We start from the raw sequence: 6,807 nt of genomic DNA, 5'->3' as shown, positions 1-6,807 counted from the left end.
TCTCGCCTTCCACCCCGGCCGGGTGGTCAGCCCGCAGGGGCGTGCAGTGGGGGCTCCCCACGGTGAGGGGCGGGGGAGATGGAGGGAGAACCCCCAAACAGGGCTTGAGAAACTGTTCCTAAGGGCAGCAGAACACCTCCCGTCCCGGGGTGCTGAGGGCTGCATGGCCGCCTCCTGGTTGACCACCCGTTTTCCCGATAACTTTCTCTATTTGTTACAGAATTTGCCACAGGAAGTAGATTCTTTATGGTGAAAAATGATGTTTATTCACCATGAAGGTTAAGAAAAACAGCCCTTGAAAGGGAATGAGCTTTTGTCGGAGGACTGTAGTTCTTTTAATGAACAGGATTATGTTTATACAATTGTGCATTTTGTGCGCACATTTTTCTAAAAGGAATGAGGACTTTTCAGAGTAAAATGAAATCCTTTAATTAGAAGGCATTTGAGAAAGCAGAATAGGAAATAATCCCACACTTGCAGCTCTGCTGTATCTCCTAAGGGCCTAATAGCATGTGTGTAGATCGCTGGGTTTCTGCTGAAAACAAGCTTGCTGTGCTGAGCTGCAGGCCGGGAGGCTTTGGGAGGAGGAAGACCCAAGTGTCCGTGTGCCGAAACCCATGTGAGCACAGCATGCCCTGGGCAGGGCCCCGTGTGCCCTCCGCGCACCCTGGGCGGGTGCAGGTGGCCCCCTGGCCATGCCCGGGGAACAGACATCTGGGGCAATGAGAGGGGGTTTGGTGGCTGCAGGAGACAGCTGCTGTGAAGGGGTATTGGGGTCCTGGGCTGATGGAGTCGGGCCAGCTGGGGGCCACTCTAGATTCATGGACCCAACAGGAAAAAGAAGACCCACGGCTGCTGTGATTCACCAGGTCGGTGGTTCTCGACTGGACGACTCTGCCCCCTTGGCGATGTCTGCGGACATTTCGATTGTCATGGCTTCAGGGAGGGAGGTGCTGCCGGCACTCCTGAATAGAAGCCAGGGGTGCTGCTGAACAATGTACAGTGTGCAGGACCCCACCCGCACCAAGAATCACCGGGTCACCAGTGCCGCAGTCGAGAGACTCGCGTGTGGAGCCCAGAACTCCAGACTTCCTGTCCAGTGTCTTTTGCTTCAGGGTTCTACACTTGCCTAGGACTTACCTGGTGGAACGACAGGAGGGATGAACAGTGTGATCCCAGGTGCCAGGGTGGCCGGCTGTGTCAGAATTACACACAGACAAAGCAGACGCCTTACCCAGATTCTGTTGTCTGGCTGCAGGGCAGGCCACGCTGGTCACCCGCACACTCTCTGGTTCGGGCTGCCAGACCTTCACAGCATACCTCCGTGCTTGGAGTACAGTGCAAGTCACACAAGGACGTTGATTACTTGCCCTGTGAATCTGGGGTCACTGGAAAGATGCCTCTGTATCTGCCAACCATCCACACGTCTTTCTTGTGTCAAAGACTGTAAATATGAAAATGCTCCAGAAGAGGGTCAGATAGAAGCTTTTATTATTATCCTTTCATGTGAATGAGGCTGTGGATTCCAGGCCATATTGATCATTGGCTGAAGCCAGAGAGTTCCGTATTGATCATCGGCTGAAAGGTTCTGAATGTTGGACAGAAAACCCTTGCCGAGTGCGGTGCAGGCTTGGCCCCGGGTGGAGGAGGGCCTCACAGGCCTGGGAGATGTGAGGCCGGCAGCCCTCGGGTGGTGGAGCAGAAGACAGCCCCCAGGGACTGCGCTTGGGCTGGTCCCAGGCCTCGGCAGCCCTAGGAAATCAGTGTGAGCTTCAACGAGGCAGAGGTGATGGACCAGGAGCTCTTCAATGGTCCACGCGGCTAGGTCTCCAGGGGCCCATGAAGCAGGAGCTCCCTGTCACATAGGAAGCTACTGAAGATGCTGGGGGAGAGCAGCAAGCATTGCTCGTGTTTAGACCAGAAGCTTCTCAGGATCCCTGGTTCTCTGGAAGTTAGTCATTCTAGAAAATAGGGAGACAAATATCCAGTGATTCCACTGACGGGTCCTGTCAAAGCGACCCTCAAAGTATGCTCCAAACCTCACCACCCTGCACCAGCCGTCACTGTGTCTGGGCATGGCCGTGGCCCTAGATGGCCTCCAGGTGGCCCCTGCTTGGGCCCCTTTCCCAGTCTGCCCTCTGCAGAGCAGGATAACCTTTCAAATCGTATTTCTGATCACGTTGCCCTATTATTCAGACCATACGACGGCTTCTGTCACACTTAGAGGGAATGAGAAGCCGTACCTCGGTTTGCAAGGCCTACTGGCTCTCTCTTGGCCTTCGTTCTAGCCATGTGGTCCTTCTTCCGAATTACTTGATGATGCTGAGCCTGTTTGAGTGTAGCCTCTTTCCTCTTGCCATGGCCTCTGCTGGAAAGTTCTCTCTTACCCATGCACAGCTCATCTGAACCTCTGGATATTCCATCTAAAAACCTCTGTGACTTTCTTAACTCTTACCCTCTACTATTTTATGTTATTGCCACTTGAAATTACAGTACTTATTTATTTGCTTGCTTTTTGTTACCTAGTTCCCACTAAATCGTAGGCCCCGTGTTGGTGGGAACTTTGTCTTTTTCACCTGTGGTCCTAGTGACTAGGACAGTGCCTGGCACACAGAAACACTAAGTCAGCATTTGTTAAATAAATGCCTGAGTCATCAGCAGAGGGATTAGGAAAAGGGATACTTAAATAAATTACCTTAAGGAATAAAATTTAACTAACACATTTAAGAGAACAAAATAATAAAAGTTCACCAATAAGTTTAATAACATAAAACAAATTTTGTCAAAATGCTTAGATAGGAAGGGGTCTGCAGCAGACACTCGGTTACAGGAAGCTAAGTCAATTCCAGAATGGTCCACCTGAAGGACAGGGGTTGGAAGGCCCATTTTATGAGAAACAGAATGCACAGAGGTGATATGGCCTGGAGCTCCGAGAATAAGGGGATTATTCCCAGAGAACCGGGGATTCACGTTGGGAGGCTCCAGTCCCTGTTGGCCAGTCTCCATGAGAACGCGTGGTTGGGGAGGCGGGCTTGGTAGTACCTAATAGAAGCAGCAGTGTCTCCTCTCCTGGGTTCACACCTGTGGGGGACTCTACACGTAGGCACAAGGTGACAGGCATAAACTTGTGTATTGCAAAATTGCTTATAACCACAAAGACCGAAATAATCTAAATGACTATCCCTGTAAATGAGTACATTGTGATATGTTGAGAGATTAGTTTTATAGTAATTAAAATGAAGGAACCTAAAATCTCGCTCGCTCTCTCCGTGCATGGACATTTGTAAGTCTCAGGCATCTAATGAGGAGCCACAGGCAGCTGGTTCCGTGGAATCCCTGCGGCAGGAGCTCACGCGTATACGGTAACAGTACAGAACCACGCTGGGAACGGGAAGTGCCAGATCCTGGGTGGTGTTTGCTTCTGAGGAACGGCAGGTTAGGGATGCACAGAGGTGAATACGGAGGTGAACATTCACGCTTATCACTTAATTAAATGTTTAAAATTGTAAATATAAAGCATACATGGCACCATGTGATAGAGCTGCGTGGGCAGTACTTGTGTGTTTTTTCTCTCGTTCTCTGTACTTTCATGCATGTGTGTCATTTTTTGTAAGCATGTGACTGATTTTTTAATAGCAAACAAATTGAAAACAGTATTATATCTATAGATTCTTTTTTTTTTTTTTTTAAGTTCAGGGGTAGCATTTAGTGATTCATCAGTCTTATGTAACTCCCAGTGCTCATTCCCTCACATGCCCTCCTTAATGCGCGTCCCCCCGTGACCCCATCCCCCCACCCTCTCCCCTCCGGCAACCCACAGTTTGTCTCCCTTCTGATTACATCTTGTTTTATCTTTCCCTCCCTTCCTCTATGTTCATCTGTTTTGTTCTTTAAATTCCACATATGAGTGAAATCATATGGTATTTGTCTTTCTCTGACTGACTTATTTCACTTAGCATAATACCCTTGGTTCCATCCATGTGTTTGCAAATGGCAAGATTTCATTCTTTGTGATGGCTGTGTAGTATTCCATTGTATATATATATATGCCACATCTTCCTTATGCATTCATCAGTCCATGGACATCTGGGTGGCATCCATAGATTCTCTTAATAGCGCTCTGGTTGGTTGGCTTTCTTCCTTCTACCTGAACTCGCAGGCTGACCTCACAGCTCTGTGTCATCTCAGGGCCACAGACGGTCCTGCTCTGATAAATATCACCTGCTCATGTCCGTAGAGGTCCAGACTCGTCCGGGGCAAGCCCTCAGCCTCACGTTCCATCCTGGCTTTCCTCCCCCAAGTAGTGCTGTGGCTGGGGGTCCTCCTCCTACAGGCCTGCTCTTCAGGGGGTTGGGGGCCAGAAAGCAAATAGTAAGACATTGTTTTCCTGTGGCCAAGACCACTGATGGCTACTGGAGTCAGGGAGGGTGTCGGGGTGCTCTGGCCAGACTTGCACCTTTGGGGTCTGCAGGAGAGGGGGGCAGATGCTGGTGCCCATGCTGCAGGGACACAGCCCGTCTGGTCCAGGATCTCGCCCACCACACGTTGCCTTGGTGGCCAGGCTGGGGCAGGCCTGCAGAGTCCCCGGCAAGCGTTCGGCAGGGTGGATGGGATGGCCAGCTGCAGACAGTTGGATCGGAGGGTGTGCATTTTTTTTTTTAATAAAAAGTAAATCATGCTCAAAATTAAAAAAAAATCAATTTGATATTCAAAGAGCAAAAAGTGTTTTTATTTCTCTTCCTACACCTACCCTGTAATTTCTTTACCTATAATTTACTTAAAATGTGGTCATGTGCTTGATACATCGTACTTGATAAATAATTCTCAGTTGGTTAGACATGAAGATGTTACAAAGGTAGAGGGAGTGAGCAAGAAAAATGCCCACAAGGAGAGCTTTCATCTCCAAGTCTGGACCTTGCGGAAATGTCAGGGGCTTCTGAGGAGGTGACAGGAAGTAATCAGGCTTGCTTGTTGCACCTGTCCCAGGGGCCCTTGGACACCTGTAGCCCAGACCCGATGTAGACTGAGCCCTTCCTCTTAATGCTCATAGAGCAGAGTGTTGGAGGCCATGACATGTCGTGGCTTGGTTCCTGACCATCTCGCAGCTGGTGAAGGAGCCGAGGAGGCTCTAAGGCACTGTTCTCGGGAAGGCATGAGGTCCAGGCTCAGCGTGGGTGGTGTTTACTGCGGTAAGAAAGGATTTCTGACAGTCTGACAGAGAGGGGGAAGCTGGGAGAACCATCAAAAGCATATCGACTTGAAATCATTTAGCTTTTAGGAGAGAAGGCTTGCCTTATTTATAGCTCTTCCATCCCTGGGTGTGGGAGCTGGTGGGGAGCGGGGGAGGGGGCAGGCCGAAAAAAAGGAGCTGGAAGGCCCAGGATGTGTTTGGCACACGCATCGCATTTGGTTTTTAATTGCGAGTGCCTCTCTGTGGGGTGGGTTTGACTGTCTGCATTTATAAGTGAGACAAGCAGGGCGTGGAGATAGGAAACAGGTCAGACCTAGCTCATTACAAGGAGCACTGGGACAGCCAGAGACGATGAAACTGTCTTCCAGGATGCTGTGTCAGAAGGCAGGGGGCATGCCCCTGGTGCAAAAAGGTTTCCAGAAAAAAAAAAAAAAAAAACCTCGCAAAGGTTTTGGTCGTGCAAGGGGAACACTGCCATTTCCCCAAAGTGTCCGCAGTGAGCGGCGTTCTTTCCCTGGTGTGGAGTGCCGGGAGCCGCCCACACTGAGGGCAAACCCTGGCTACATTATAATGCCTTTTTTGGGAAAGAGGGGCTTCTTCCAGTTTGGGGGAGTGCTGAGGGAGGTTTGGGGTAAGTAGGTTGCTGCAGGATGTCCCATCCCTGGACTCAGGTGAATGATGCAGGGTAGGCAGCCTGTGCACTGAGCTGAATCAGGTCTTATTTGGAAGGAAGTGTACAGTACTTTGAGGAAATCCAGAAGATGCAGAGCATTAGGATGGGTGTTGTTTGGCCCCAGGGAGCCATGCAGGGCAGGGTGGGGGGAGCAGGGGCAATTGCTGCTTGTCCTCCTCCAAAACTGGTCTGATGGCCCTGGGTAAGGTGGGTGTCGCTGGAGGCTCCAGCCTGGGTAAGCTTTCCCCTCTTTCACAGGCCAGGCCCGCATGCAGGGGGCCGGAGCATGGAAGGGCAGGGGTGGGGGAGCGTGTGCGCGGTGTGCAGTGCGAAGGTCACAGGGGGTGGCAGGTGCTGTGTGTGCATAGTCCCTCTGCAAGCCTCTCTTGTTGTGAAAAACAACTGGTATTTATTCTGTGGCCTTTGGGGCTAGCCTTTGTTCCTTTGGGCCCTGAAAAAGTGCCCTTAATCCAAAGTGATTACTTTGCTGCTGACTCAGATTTATTCTTTGGTGATAGGCTCCCCTCGTGGCCTGAATCTGGGGCTCAAATTACCCGAGGCCTGTCACAGAAGGGCCATCTGTCTTTCCATTCCCACGCCGGGAATGACACTGAGGCCTCTGTGTATTCTGAAGCTTTTGTGTGTGTGCGTGACATTGACCTCCATGCTTCATTTCCCCCGCAGTTAAGAGGAACCATAAAGAGTCCTGGGACTTTAAAAAGTGGCCTGGACAGAAGGAAATAGCTCTCCCAGCAAGGGCTCGTAGGGTACCTGCGTCTCTCTGGCCATCGGAGTGACCCGTGCACGTGGGGTCAGCAGTAGGCGCACCTGCATCCCGTCTGCCCGGGGACGTGAGTGGCTGGCCTCCTATTTGCTCTGCTCCTGGAGCCCACTGGCTTTCTTGGTAGGCTTAGAAAGGATCAGAAAGGGCCACAGAGGGTGC

Source organism: Callorhinus ursinus, unplaced genomic scaffold (genome assembly GCF_003265705.2).
Source record: "Callorhinus ursinus isolate GAN/ISIS: 27379988/994484 unplaced genomic scaffold, GSC_fseal_2.0 scaffold10, whole genome shotgun sequence".
Taxonomy (NCBI): Eukaryota; Metazoa; Chordata; class Mammalia; order Carnivora; family Otariidae; genus Callorhinus; species Callorhinus ursinus.
The sequence above is the reverse complement of the archived record's forward strand: the minus strand, read 5'-3'. Positions refer to the sequence as shown.